Consider the following 16,075-nt stretch of genomic DNA (forward strand, 5'->3'; position numbering starts at 1 on the left):
TAGGGGCCAGCTGAAGCTCACTCCGGGATGGGACAGGCCGCTGTCATTTGGTGGGCGTATTTGTGGGCCAGACCCCACGCCCACCCGGTGCATCCACACACACACACACACATCTGGAGTCTAGACTCTGTGATTCTCTGAGCTGGATGCTATCGTCCCACACTGTTTACATAGGCAGCCCCCCCCCCCCCCCCCTTTGGATTCCTTTATCCTCCAGTGAGCAACAAAAAAGGAGGCACAGGGTGGCTTCCAAGTGCCCAAAAGCCCCCCCCCCCCTTATCCCATGGGGGGGCTCCAGGGAAGGGGGGGGCACGGGTGGTGACAGCCCTAGTAACCAGGAGCAAACGAGTTGTAAATCCTCAGGCTGGTTTTTACTGCTGTGTCAAGGGGGAGGGGGGAAGAGGGTGTAAGTGAGTGGGGGGGGGGTAGGGGCAGGGAAAGTGGGCATAGTGGAAAGGCTAATGGATTTCAGAGGGAAGAATTATTGTTAATCTTCTAAATGGCCACTGAGTGAAAGAGGCCTGTTCTACCGAAGGCGCTACAGAGGAACCCTCTGCACTGGGTTCCGATCATTTTATTGGCCTATATGGAAACGTCACAGGCCCCCGTTCGCATCTCTGGGCCGCGGTGCATGTGCACGCGCATCAACACCTATGAGTGTGTGAAGTACTCGGACACGCATGCATGGTCTTCTGGGAAGAAGAAAAAAAGACCTCACAGCTGAAATGTAGCTTTATTAAACCCAAAGGAAATTGCAGGTTTACAGTAGCACAATACACACATTCAGGCAATAAGATGACATTTATATATTAATACACAGTAACAGAACAAAGAATGTAAGAGGAAGTGTAGCACAGAATGCTCCTAGTTATATTACGAGGAGAAGTGACCTAACGTGTCTTTGGGGTGAATGTGACCCCAGGGTAGGCGTGAGAGTTAATTGTGTCGGATGGATTTACGGGATTATTCAGTATGATATTAATATTGTTGCTCTTTCTGCTGCACATCATCCCAGAAACCCAGTAAATGACACATCACATATTCATAAGGTGTGAATATGTGCTTTGATTATAGATACAATGGCATTTACGAGCCCCCCTGTTTACCTTTGGGTCTGTAAAGGCGGAGAACCGAATGTCTGTCCATCAGTCACTCCACACCCCCTCACTGGGTTTCTGTTCCGGGTCGGGGTGCATCAGCGCCAACTGACTAATAATACCAGCCACCCAGTCCGGACCAGTCACATGATCACAAAACGGACCAATTGAAAGCTCACACTCAGATGGGGCCTCCCGGTTAAATGGGGGTCATGCGATGTGCCCCCCCTCCCCAGGGTTTGGCTGGCACCCAAATAGGAGTATCTGGTAACAGTTGGGGGAGATGACATTTCAGTACAAAACAGGGTGTGATAACTGTAATTATAAAAATTATATTTGATACTGCATATGTGTACATACACATGAGAGAGCAGCTAATGTCTGGACGCCCCTCCCTCCCCAACATAAAAATACAGCCAGAGACTCGCATGGGATCAGACACAGAAACCTGATGAGTTTTTCCCCATCGACACCATCACTGTGAACTTCTCAGGTTCCTAAGTAAAGTTCACCGTCTTAGATGCGAAGGCCCTGAGTGGGGGGAGCCCAGCAGATGATATTCTGAATATCTATTATTATTAACCTGATTTTCTTTTCACTTTAACTATATTTAATTATAATCAAATATCAAAAATAGGATGCAAACTCAGATGGTCTGTGTTCTTTCATTTTACCAGACATTTTTTTGTATAATAATAGTACTAACATCATTTCAGGAATATATGTTAAGCTACAGTATAACCTAAATACTCCAGCCAATTCCGACATGTCTGTTGCCTGTATGTAATTGTCAGCAGTAAATGTGTTTTGAGGAGGTGCTGTTAAATTTCACAGCGTGAGGATGATAAAGGCTCACAGCCTTTTCACGCCGCTCCGAGACGGCCGTTTTAAAAGCAAATTAAAAATAGATGGGAATTTCAATGTATCGCGCTTGACATGGCGAACAAAAACTCTGGTCGCCCCGCTCGGGGATGACGTCCCGGCATTCCGATTCCCCGGCGGCCAGAACCCCCTTCGTTCGAGCTCGGACCAGACTTTCCTTCCCGTTGGCTACCGGCCGCAGAGCCTCACTCAGATCCCAGTTTCAGCTCCGTACACCAGACCGACTCCTACTGCCCCGGATTCTCGGAGAAGCAGCTTCTCCAGAGGGACGTAGAGGCAGATAAGCTCTCCACCCCTTAACTCCGAGACGCCGCTTTTATCTCCCACATCGTCTTTTCTCGGAATTTCAATATTCCCACGGAAAAGTGGTGCCAGGACCCGCACAAGGAAACCCAGTGATTTATATCACTGTAACTGCAGGCCTCCCTGCACTCCCCCTCCACATCCCCATTTTCAGTTTAACTGGTGTGTCTGGGCATAAGAGACGGGTGGGGGGGTGGGGGGGGGGGGGGGGTGTTAGACAGGAGGTAAACTTTATGATTTGAGTTTTTCTTCCCTTTTTAAATCTGATACAGTTCAGCTCTGGACTTTGCTGCCTGCTTTGTGCCATGTGCGAGGTCACTCTGCTGGTGAGAGGCAGTTGCTCACAGATCTGTGAGCGCCAGGCCCATGCCGTGAGAGAGAGCCGGCGGGGGGGGCTGCCCTGGTCCCCCCTTTCTTGTGCTCTTCACTGGGCCTGCGGGCATGCGCGCCCCCGGCCCCCCACTGCGCGCAAACCTCCTACCTCACGCTCTCGTTGTTTTTTTTTTTTCCGTCCAACCCCCCCCGCCCCCAAAAAAAATTGCAGGCCTTTCATGGCGCCCAGATGGGAGGAAGGACAAATTGGACTCTATTTGATAACAATTACGCGGGGCGGCGCCGTCTCCAGACGAGCAGATTAAAGCGCCGGCTGCCGACCACGGAGAACCGTCGGAACAGCCAGCCGGGACCCCGAGCGCCGGCGTGCGGGTGACGCCCCCCTGCGCCTCTGCGTTTGGCGGCACCGGCTCTCCACCGTGTGGCAGAGCGCCGGGTTGCCAGGTTGGGCATCTGGCTGAATGCCGGGTTGCCAGGTTTTGCGACAAGTAGAGGTTACTAGATCAAAAAAGTGCAAGTCTTTGTCTGAAACTGAAGTGACTCGTTCTCTCTTTATGTTATCTTTACATTATCTTCTCGTTATGCTGATGCATGCGTCCCTCATTGCCCTTAAACCCATCCTCCCTCTCAGTCCCATCCAATGTGGCTCGTTGACCGTTCTGGACACTCACACTCCCACAGTAGATTCCCATAACCTTCCGATACGGCAGATCACTTGGACAGATGGGTACATATACGTATAAAAAGTCTGCAGTCACGTCTGTTGGTCGCTTAGAAGAAAAAGCAATAAACACGAACATTAGGTTCAGAATTTACTGTATTAAGGCACAAGGCCAAATTATCCAATAATAGAAGGGAGATATTGTTTGAACAGATGGAATTGAGAGATTATTGGCTTCTAATTCATTGGTAGCAGCAGAGAAGAGGGTGTATGGCAATCAAAATATAAAAATCGTGATACAGATACACATATAGGTAATATGGGGGGGGTGTCCCATTGCCTGTTAAACCCATCTCAACCAGAGTACTAAATCAGCACATTCATTACTGGAACTACCCTACGACATGTTACACATTTTAACGACGACCGACCCGCTCGTAAACTTTGGCTCACACATCTTATCATGGCTCCTTGACGAGCGAATGACAAGGAGGAATAAAAACCCAAACAGCGGTTTAAGCGCTTACAAAAAACTCCCGTCGTAAAACTAATGAACTCGCCAGTAAAGCTCTAATTGAAAATCCAGCCAAAATCAACAGTATGACATGTAATTCGGAGCTTGTTTAATTAGTGAGCATAATCTGGCTTAATGTATGTTAATGCGCACTTTAAAACCGAACAGGACGACACACGTACTGCGTCGCTCTTCGCGCGGTAACTTTCCGGATGCGTACGCGCGTGATTGACCTATATTCCCCGGCGCTGGCTGTTTGCTTTGTGTTCCCGGCGGAGATGGCTGCCCTTCACGTGTTGTACGATCGCCAGCCCGCGTCCCACAAATCACGGCGCCGATGTGGCCCCGGCGCTGGCACTGGACGCCTCGTGCTGTGACATCATCCGGTTCGCCGGGGCCAGCGGAAACCGCAGTGGGCTGAGGGCCTGGACTCGGGATTACATAGTCGGCGGATCAAGTTCGGGATAAGGATCCCCGCTGACGGCCGGTTAAGAAGGATGCTTACGCTGCAGTCCTGTGTTAAAATGCCCAATCCTGAGGCCAAACGATGAATAATGAACAAATACCAACATTTTGAGTGTTGTTATTTAGATAAACTGCACAGTACAGGAGACTGGGTCGTTAGACATTAGAACAATAGTACTGTAAATGTAAATACAAAATACCTCAACATCTGATTTTTGCAGAAGTGTCTCTTTGAGGAGAACTTCACTGAGCATGTGCAGAGGAAGAACCTCACTGGTCATGAGATGATGTCATCTCTCTGGCTTGTTTCTATTTGGATAAACTTTGCTAATAAGGTTGAGCCCAAGGGCTACATGGTGGTGCAGTGGTTGGCGCTGTTACCTCACAGTTCAAGTTTCCACCAGACTTCCGTGTGTGTGGAGTTTGCATGTTCTCCCCATGTCATTGTGAGGTTTCCTCCAGGTCCTCTGGTTTCCCCCCCATAGTGAAAAACATGCTGAGGTTAACTGGTGTTACCAAATTGCTCATGTGTGTGAATGGTGTGTGTGTGTGAATGGCATGTGTGTGTGAATGGTGCGTGAGTGAATGGCGTGTGTGTGTGAATGGTGTGTGTGTGTGAATGGTGTGTGTGTGTGAATGGTGCGTGAGTGAATGGTGCGTGTGTGTGAATGGTGCATGTGAGTGAATGGCGTGTGTGTGTGAATGGTGCGTGAGTGAATGGTGCGTGAGTGAATGGCGTGTGTGTGTGAATGGTGTGTGTGTGTGAATGGTGCGTGAGTGAATGGTGCGTGTGTGTGAATGGTGCATGTGAGTGAATGGCGTGTGTGTGTGAATGGTGTGTGTGTGTGAATGGTGCGTGTGAGTGAATGGCGTGTGTGCGTGAATGGTGTGTGTGTGTGAATGGTGCGTGAGTGAATGGTGTGAGAGTGAATGGTGTGTGAGTGAATGGTGTGTGTGTGTGAATGGTGCGTGTGAGTGAATGGCGTGTGTGTGTGAATGGTGCGTGAGTGAATGGCGTGTGTGTGTGAATGGTGTGTGTGTGTGAATGGTGCGTGAGTGAATGGTGCGTGAGTGAATGGTGCGTGTGTGTGAATGGTGTGTGTGTGTGTGAATGGTGCTTGAGTGAATGGCGTGTGAGTGAATGGTGTGTGTGTGTGTGAATGGTGCGTGAGTGAATGGTGTGTGTGAATGGTGTGTGTGTGTGAATGGCGTGTGTGTGTGAATGGTGCGTGAGTGAATGGTGCATGAGTGAATGTTGTGTGTGTGAATGCCACGTGTGTGTGAATGGCACGCGTGAGTGAATGGTGAGTGAATGGTACGTGAGTGAATGGTACGTGAGTGAATGGTACGTGAGTGAATGGTGCGTGAGTGAATGAGGCGTGAGTGACTGGTGTGTGAGTGACTGGTGTGTGAATGAATGGTGTGTGAGTGTGCCCTGTAATGGGTTGGCGCCCCATCCTGGGTTGTTCCCTGCCTTGCACCCGTAGCCTCCACGGTCCCCCCATGACCCTGAATAGAAAAAGTGGTTACAGAAAATGGATGGATGGACCATTGTCCTGCTTTACGTAGGCCCACATCTTTCAGCTGTTTCAGAAGGGATTCGGGGAATACTTTTTTGCTGCTGCAGTATTTCTAAAATATAAAAAAGAGACATGCATGAAACAAGGAGCGTAAAGGCACCCTGGCTTTCCGCTCTCAAACTTCAAAGTAGGCGTGATGCTAGAGGCGGGATATTTCATTTTCTGCCTAAATTGGTTTTATACGGTATAAGTTATTCCCCTGAACATGTCTCTTTGGTTCGCAGTGCCGCAGTGCACACACGCTGCCCCTTAACTCGCAGTGATGCATCGATGTTTTTGCACAAATAAAATTGGTACATCCATCATGCTCCCGAAAGCCGACATTCGCGTCCAGGCCGCGGGTCTTTATTCCTTCATACGAACTATTAGGCGCTAATGGAAAACGATAAAAGACTCGGAAGATAAACAAATCAGTGACGCGCACAGTGGCAAAGGCGCGTTTACGGAGCGGAGACGGGCCCGACTGCTACACCCGTCTGGCCGAATTAACCATGGTAGGGTTCATCTCATTCTGGGTGACATTATTAATGAATGGAGAGGAATCCAATCTTCAATACCTGGACTTTTAATAATCTACAACAGAGAAACGTAGCTGTGTAATGAAATGGAAGCGGGGTGGCTATCAGGTTCCATGCCGAGTCCCTTTGACTGCCTACTAAATACTGGAAAATGCTGGAAAGATGTCTACTGAATGTGGGTTTATTGACTCATTAAAAACTAGGATGGACTAATTAAACAAGCAGACTTTTGTGAAATTTCTTTTAAGGAAATATTTGTTAGGAAATGAGTTGGAAACTTTTGCTGGTGTGATTTTTGAGGGCAAGGACTGTTGAGGGCACAGTCACTAAGAAGCCAGATGTGGATATTTGCATTCTCGGTCCCTATTTAATGAGAAGCACCTACACATGAATAGGAGTAACCCCCCCCCCCACATTGGGGCAAACCAGACAGAGTGGCAGACAGGCCCTGAAACAAGGCCCAGACACCGTAGTGATGAATTATTGTTATCCAGATACCTCCCCCACACTAGCCACCCAACTCCACATCGATGTTTCTCATTTGTCAGTGTGACCCCCCTGCACCCCACACAAATCAGACAGGTGTCCTTGCAAATCATGGAGAGCTTTTATCACCTCCAGGGGAGGCCAAATGGTGGGCGTCCTGTGGAGCCAGACAGCAAGCTAGCATGCATTACCGTGCACTAGCAACTGTTAGCGAGCACTAGCATGCATTACCGTGCACTAGCAACTGTTAGCGAGCACTAGCATGCGTTAGCCCGTGGTAGCGAGCGTTAGCAGGCAGCCTGCCGATGACATCGCCAACAGGCGCTTTTGCATCGAAATTCATTAATTGTAATTGGGGTACAAAAATAGTTCAATCTGCTCAATTTTTGCTCTGCAGCATCTCTTTTTCCATGCTTCCATGCAAGTTCCAAGTTAGCAGCAGTGCTTTTGGTCAACCGATCAGCAAGCTGTCACTGTAAGAGCCTCCCTAGTAGTTCGGGTTTGAACAGAAAGTACCTAGTCTGGAGTAGGTACTAAAAAGGCTTCGGGAACTGAGTTCCTGCAGTGTGAACATGACAAAAGTTCCTGGTTCTGGAAAAAGGTTCTGGTTCCACAAAAAAGTTCCAGTGATAAAGCGTCTAATGTGTCATCACATTGTGGGGACCAAATGTCCAAAAGATTTGTTCACAAATCAGACACCACTATTGTTCACTTGGATAGCTCTTTTTGCGTGCAAGTAGTGTGTCTCACTAAGACTGTATCGTGTTGTAGTTGGCATAGTGCTTTTCTCTCTGACTGAAAATCGTGCAAAACACAAATGTGAATCTGTGTTGTATTGGACTTGGGTACTAATATATCAATCTCATTAGGACAGATTTGCGGTGTGATATCACGTGTTGTAGCAGGACTGACTATACCTGGTGCAATGGAAAAACGCCCAAAGTCATACTTTGATGTTACTTGTGCTGTCAGGCTGTCAGGAGACTTTATAGAGGTTATGTCATGACAACAGGCAATACAGCCACCCTCAAGCAAACCTGGAAATTGGCAACATGATTTAGTGGGAAAAACTAGCTAAGGGGTGGGCGAATATAAACTGAAACCATGTTGTTTTTGGTAACAGAGGCCAGAGGCCTCTCAGTCACCAAGACAGGCTGCCGATTCTGTGTGCCGTGGCACACCACGGAGGCCCGAGAAGGGCGAGCCCTACCCGCTGCCACCCCAGCGCTGCCCCACACAGGCTGGGCTTCTTTATACATATTTGATCAAACCTGTCTGCCCGATGCTGCTGTCACCAGGGTGGGCCTCAGGCTTCGGGTGGAGGTGGGGGCCGCATAATTCGCCACAGAGACAAAGGCGGGTGGGGGGTGCAGATGTTGACGCTGGAGGGTGGGGGGGGGGGAAGCGAGGCTAGCCCCCGGCTATGCGGCGCCCAGCTGGGAAGAAGACTGGCCGCATTCATGAGAAGCCCCCCCCCCGGCTCTGGAGCCTTCGTCCAGGTATCCAGGCGTTCGGGGTGGGGGGGGCGGGGATGAAAGGCTGCTACACAGATGTCACCTGCTGGGGTTCAGTGGCCCGAGCCAGGAAATGTCATGTTTGGCAGCTGCAGGCAGGCTGTCCCCCCAGTTGTTGGCAGAGGGGGCTCCCAAACGGACCGGGGGGCCCAAACGCCGAGGTGGGGGCGTCCTAACAGGCCGACATTAAAGGGACTCGCTGTCATACGACATTAACCTCGTCCCCGCTCCCGCCTACCATGGTCCTTGCCGGGCCGGTGAGGCCACCCGCATGTACCTCTGCAATCTGGACTCGCTGGCGCCCCCTAGCCACTCGCAAAAGTTTAGCGTATTCTGATTCATTCCGCAGCGAGAACAAAAACATAAAGCGGCGCCGCTCGGCACACCCCCAGTGGCCTGTTCCACGGCCTGGGAACATCTGCCCACCGTGCTAATACCCCTGGAAGTCCATCTTAAACATCGTCTGAAAGACTTACCTCGCCTGTTTCCCCATCCGACAACAATAACAATTTTTAATTTAAATTTCCAATTCAAAAATTCTATTCTATCAGTTAGCTTTTCCTGCACATGTAGTGCATCTGGAGACCAATAAATTAACACTGATGTAAATAAATAATTGGAATTTCTTATGGTTTTAGTCCAAGTCACTCAAAAAAAAATTTTCCCCCTATTTTTTTCTTTTGACCCAAGGAATGTGACAAACGGAGAGGACGACTCAGATGACTCTTCTCCCTGACCTGCGGGGGCACAATTACTCTCAGTCTGGCCATCTGGTTAAAGGAGACAGGCGGTATGGGGGGGGGGTGCTCTCGTAAATTCGCCTCTCTTCTCCCCTGTGGTGAACGTCCCCGCGAGGTCAGCAGCGGGAGCCACACATGCTACCGAGTGGGGAGGGGGGAGGGGGGCAGGAGGGGGGCTTGCTGTGCCATGTCAAGAGCCTTCTTGTTCGCCCTGGTACGACGCCGACCCACCTCAGACCGCCGGGGCGACCTTTTGACCTTAACGCAATGACGCGGGCGCCCCGCCGGCCTGACAGCTCGACACTACGCTCTGATGCTTTTACATTCTCCATCCGTCTCCTACCCACGTGCACAGAATCGTCGGTTCTTCACCCATCATTAAAACTCCACAATAACTTAATAAAATAAGAGTTTCATTTTTAAAAAATCAATTCCACTGATTAAGAAAAGTAAAAAATTTTCAATCCAAACTTTAGGGATGGACATATTCATCGCAATAAATTAAGTCAAAGTCAAGTCAAAGTCAGCTTTATTGTCAATTCCTTCTCATGCACTGGACATGCAAAGGAATCGAAATTGCGTTTCTCACTGTCCCATGCGCAGACAAGACAAAAGACATGACAGGATAGGACAAACAGTGAAGTGCACAAGTACAACAAAAAACACATCCTAAGTACTGAGTAACAGTATATAAAGTGTATAAAGTATAAAGTGCAGGCAGCTTAAGGCATATACCGTTGGTACTGAGAGAGATATATAAAGTGTTTCCAGTTTTGTAAAAGTGTTTCTGTGCAGAGAAATTCAATAATAGTAATGCTAGTAATAGTAATAGCAGCTGTAATAGTAATAGTAATAATAATAATATAATACAACAATAATATAATAATAATAATAATAATAATAATAATAATAATAGTAGTGGCCGATTGTGCAATTTGTATATTTCAGAGGTAGTTCAGAGGTAGTTTCAGTCATTAAGTCTTAAGGACATTAGAACAGTATTAACTATCTGCCATTTTAAACTGGCAATTACACATCCTCAGCTATCATGCTATGCGTAGATACTAAGCAATGTGTGGCTTCTTAGCTATGCATGCAAGACCGGCAGCATGACTCAAACAAGACTGCTCCTGTACCAGGTTGTCGACAGTATAACATATTTGTGGTTATTTTACGGATTAATTGCCATGTTTGTGGCTAAAAATGAATTTTCTGAATGATGATTACCTGACACAATGGACTAAGGTTTACGAAAGGACCATGATGCATTGCGTGTGTGTCTGTGTGTGAAATACCCATTAGTGTGTGAAGTGATATCTCTGAGTTGGACCTATCTTGCGTTGTTTTGTCTTGTTTGATTTATTTTTATTGAGTAGGCGCTTTCATCCAAGATGATGTCCAAGCGAGGAAAGCTCAGAAACAAGGAACAGGGCACGACCACTGGCCGTACGATCTGGGCTCACGACATTCCAGATGCCGGCACAGACGTCGGACTCAGTACATGCAACCCCACACGCGTCAAGTTCCGTTTGTTTAAACGAAAGGAACAAGCAGAGATAAACGTGGGGGAGGAGAACATGCTCCCTACGCACAAATCCAGAACCTTCTCAGAGCAGTCCTCGAAGAACAGAGCGATGCAGTACAGTAAGACAAAACATCCGGCACGAGAAACGGCGTGCGGTGAGAGGGAGCCGGCCGAGCGCGCAGTAAACACTCACGCAGTGCGCAAACCAAATAAAATAAAACAAATCGCTGAGCCGCCGCGTCGAGAGACACATTCATCACTTTGAGTTATGCGCTGCCGTCGCCGCTCCAGAAGAGAGTGACAGCAATGCCGACCCCCATTTTAATTTATTATTGAACACAAGGCACACTTTGCACAGATAAATCACACCCAGGAGAATCTAAAAAATTTAGCATGCAATTAAGCTTATGATCAATAACAAGTCTTCTCAATTGCCTTGACATAATGTATTGCAATTACACTCCAGCTGGTAAAGGCCCCCATAAACCAATAAGCAGCTTTCCTTCACCTCCCCCCCCCCCCCCCCCCCCAACAGCTTTCTGACTGACATCATAAGATGTGGACCCCCCCCCTCCCGTCCGGTGCCTACCACCCCGTTATTGTCGCAGATTGTCTGCAGTCCCCAAGCTAGCTAGGAATTTGGGGGCCACACATAGAGAAAGAGCTCAGATTCAATGCGATGCGTCCCCGGTAGGCGGTAATGGTCGCCACACTCGCCCCCCCAACTCCCCAATCGTTACTCACTGCATGTTATGCTACAAATGGGGACTCAGTGGGGGGGGGGGGGGGGGGAATGGGGTTGGAGGGGAGGCTACCTTAAAAGCTTTCTGAGTAACAGTTCACGCCCAACAAGGAGCAGGGTATGAATAGCACTCTCGGATGGGGATTGGACACAGACCCGGAACACATTCATCGGAGGGGGGGGATAAAACGGGTGAATAAACGAGCAAACGAAATAAAGACGTACGCATTGCATCGCTCTCATCGCAGAGTGTCTGTATCGCCTGGCAACGGGCAAATTTCGAGATGGTCTCCAACCGTTAGCCCCCATTGTCCCCCCCCCCCCGCACCTTTTTCTGTCTATGGCCTTACATGGGCTGATAAAGGCCGTGCGTCCATCTCACGAACGGGGGGCTTCCATTAGCCATAATGGAAGCAGGTGCAAGGAGCACGCGGACGTGAATCCATCAGCGTTCAATTAGGCCGCACAAAACAGCCCGACTGGAGCGTCATCCCAAACGAGCAGGCCCCGGCGTCCGTGAATGCGGCCGTCCTTTCCTCTCTGCCCCCCCTCACCCCGGCTTTTCATACAGCTGACAAATAATGCTAACGTTAATTATGAAGGGGATGGGGGGGGGGGGGATACTCCGGAAATTTCCAGGTGCTGTTCACGTCCTCCATTATGCCGCTGGCGTGTTCCTGGCCCGGTCTGCACCGGCACGGGGTCCACTGAGCTCCGGCCCTCAGCGAAGAGGCGGTTTAACCTAATTTGTTTCTAATTACGAGACGGGATGGTACACCTGCTGTGTGCGGGGGGGCGGGGGGGGGGGCGTTTCTGTGGACGCCCGCGGGCTCCGCTAGCGCTCCATCGTGGGGGGGAACTCGCCAGCCCGTTCCGTGCGGCTATGCGCCTCATCCGTGGTCTTATATGGAATCATGGTGGACTGGAAGCGATGAACCGGCGTACTCACTAACCGGCATACGGGTTAACGCGCGGGTCTGCCCAGTCCTCGGGTACATTGTGACAGTTCCTTGTCAGATATACGGAAACACCTTGGAATTGTTTAGAATCAAAGCCCCCCCACCCACCCCCCAACAACAAAAGGAACGTATCACATGAAAAATGAATCAGTGGATTTCAGCGTAATGGCATTGTTCAGCCTTTTGTGTGCGTTAGATAACACCTCATTCATTTTTTATTATCCAAAGAGATTGTGGGGATAGGGGGGGTCAAAAACTGAAGTCACTGTAATACCATTTTTTTTTTATAACCTCAGGTGAATCTAGAAAACAGCAATTTAAAGCAGTAATAGCCAGTAATAGCCAGCCTAGTGCTTACATATCTACTATGGTGCGCCTTTGAATTATATATTTCCAATATGGCAAATATTTATTTCTCCTGACAATGGTGCGCTCCGGAAGCCCAGTGAAATATGACAGGGTCCCATTTTAAATTCCTGCAAACCCACATGTGTGTATTTAGAAATTTATTCCATATATACTGTATATGGACTCTTCCACAGAGCTTTTGAATTGCTTCCATATTTGCTGAAGTTCTTCTTTGTATGTAAGTATATTTAGGGCCAAAATAAATGTAAGACACACAACATAAAGGTGGCAGCGGTGAACCGCTTTCCTGGTTACGGTGTGAATGACACCCATCATGGCTGCTTCACAGGGCACGGCCTTCTGGGTAAGGGGCCACGCCAAAGTGATATTTGATTTTTCAATACATAATTATGACCAGTGTACATTTACATCTATTAACAGTTTGAGTTCAGGGTAAGAGCACATGAGTTCAATGCATTAGCTTAATGTAACCAAGGTCATTAGTATGAGGTAATTAGAGCCAATTAAGTGCAGTCACAGTGCAACAAGGGGAGGTAACCAAATTAACCACAAGGTAACTACTATATATTAATATCAGCGCTCAGAAATAACTTAATGTATCGATCCAGTGGTCTGTGGTCAGCATCAAAGCCAGTGGTGCCCACACACTTGAAGTTCAGATATGTTTGTTTTTTATTATAAATTTACACACACGTTGTTTCAATTTATACAGTAACTAACTTTTTTTATATTAGTGCGTGGAGTATATAAGAACATAAGAAATATGTAAGAAACTATATATAGATCTGTATATAGTTTTTATAGAGCAGAAGTTCTTAGTTAAAAAAACTAAAAAAAAAAAGTACAAAGGCTTGTCAAATACATTCCCAAATGAATACATTTGTAAACACAAGCTATTGTTTCTGGGGAGTGATTACAGCGTGAAAGTTATCCAACAAGAACAATTTGGCATATGAGCAGCTTGACACACTCACACACAGAGGTTTGTAATTATGTCTTTGTGGGGACCTCTCCAGAGAACTGTAATGCCAGCATGACTACCTTACCCCCTACCCAGCCCTAACCCTAACCATAAGTAACCAAACTAAATACAAGACTTGGCATTTTTAGTTTTTTTTTTTATTGCAGTCACAGATCTTTGTAGGGACCTGAAAAAAAAAAAAAAAACAGGTTTTTATCACGTTGTCGTCAAGGATTCATGCGGCTCGGGTGCGAGAACGTGGCATCGGGCACAAAAGAGGGTGGACAACCCACTGGCAGCTCCAGGAACAGAAAGGAGTTTATTAAATTAAACAGAAAACACTACAAACACAATGAAACCAAAAGGACCATAAGGGGTCAAAAACCAAAGGGGATAAACTAACACTACAAACTGGGCAGGTAAACATAAGACAGATCTAACTTAGCTTAGACAAGCAACAACACACAATGAACCGCTGGGGAACTGAACAGAAGCAGGAACTAAAATACTAAGGGGTAACGAGACTAACACAGGACAGCTGAGGCTAATTAACAAAGACCAGGGAAACAGGGCACAGGTGAAACTAATACTCAAAGGAACTAAAAACAGGGAAACTAAGAACTAACCAAGGAAACCTAAACCAACACTAGGGAATTACAAACAGGTAAAGACAAGCAGGGGCACAAGGAACAAAACCAAATACAAAATCACCAGATACAATAACTAGAAACACTAAGGAGCAACATACAAAAACAGGAGACAGGATTCGAACACAGGACAAGGTTCACAGACAACCACATGCTCCACGCATTGAGCCATGTGGCTAGACAGGTAACAGGGGAGAACAAAGACTAACAAAGAACGGGATGACCAGCGACACCTGCTGGCCAAACGGGGAAGGGACATGGTAGGACCACAGGAGGGGCTGACTCTGACAGTACCCCCCACCTAACGCATGGACACCGGACATGCGCAAGGGCACTGCCAGGGCCACAGAGAACGGGCGGACACGACAAGGACGTAGAACAAGACAGGGATCCCACTAACGAAAACCAAGGAACTGGACAGACAGAACCAAAAACTCGGACAAGAGGGGAACAAAAACAGATCGGGCAGACACCAGGAGCTGGGACAAGAACACTAGATGAGGGAACACAGTAGTGGGCAGAACTTGGGGACCAGGAACAAATGGACACAGACACTGAACAGTACTAGGGACATGAGGTGGAAAAGGAAATGGTGTAGGCGAACCGGAAGGGCAAGGAACAAGAGGAGCAGGGCAAGGGAAAGGACCAGGGACATGGGACTGAAATGGGGCAGATGAACTGAAAGGGAAGGGCAGAAATGGGACTTGAGGCAGCTGGCCAGGAAACAGAAAAGGGAAATGTTGGGTAGGATGTGGGCTTTGTGGCCAACAAGGAAGGGACTGCAGGACTGGGGAGCGATGAGGAGGAGTCTGTAGGACAGGAAGTGGAAGGTGACAAAGGAGGGAGTGAAGGACTGGAAAGTGATGAGGTGACTGCAGGACTGGAACTGGAGGGTGAAGAGGAAGGGACTGTGTCTGGGCGGTGGTTGGTCCGCCTAATGTGTCCCCGTCTCCCCTTTCAGGAGAGAAAACTGGCCTGGCCCTCTGCTGGACCCCCACCAGCGCTATGCAAGGTCCGCTTGGGTGGAGGTAGGAGTCTGAAACTTGGGGCTTGGGGCCAGGACAGCCTTGGGCGGAGATGCAGGGGCAAAGTCAAGAGGCATGGTCCCCCATGGGCCGGGCGCAGGCAGCCGGGGCATCGCGGCGGCTTCCCCTGGGCAGGGCTCGGGCATCGCGGCGGCTTCCCCTGGGCAGGGCTCGGGCATCGCGGCGGCTTCCCCTGGGCAGGGCTCGGGCATCGCGGCGGCTTCCCCTGGGCAGGGCTCGGGCATCGCGGCGGCTTCCCCTGGGCAGGGCTCGGGCATCGCGGCGGCTTCCCCTGGGCAGGGCTCGGGCATCGCGGCGGCTTCCCCTGGGCAGGGCTCGGGCATCGCGGCGGCTTCCCCTGGGCAGGGCTCGGGCATCGCGGCGGCGGCAGCTTCACTGAAACCTGGGTCGGGTACCTCAGGCGACCCTGCCAGATCCGCCAGGTGCCAAAAAAACCCTCTCCAGCCTACATACCTCCTCCGGAAATGCAGGAGAGAGCTGGAGAAGTTGGTTGCCTGCCTCCATCAGGGCCTGGCACAACCATGGTGACTGGAGGACTATTGGGGTCTGGGATAGCCATTTCCAGACAGCCTGAAGAGAACGGAGCTGCTCCACACGAGCCTGGACATCATCCAGAACTTCAGGGGGGGCAGGTGTCCTGGAGCCTGGGGGATCATCCTTGCAAGTGGTTCATTCGGTCAAGGATTCATGCGGCTTGGGTGCGAGAACGTGGCATCGGGCACAAAAGAGGGTG

The sequence above is a fragment of the Paramormyrops kingsleyae genome, chromosome 14 (genome assembly GCF_048594095.1).
Source record: "Paramormyrops kingsleyae isolate MSU_618 chromosome 14, PKINGS_0.4, whole genome shotgun sequence".
NCBI classification, from domain to species: Eukaryota; Metazoa; Chordata; class Actinopteri; order Osteoglossiformes; family Mormyridae; genus Paramormyrops; species Paramormyrops kingsleyae.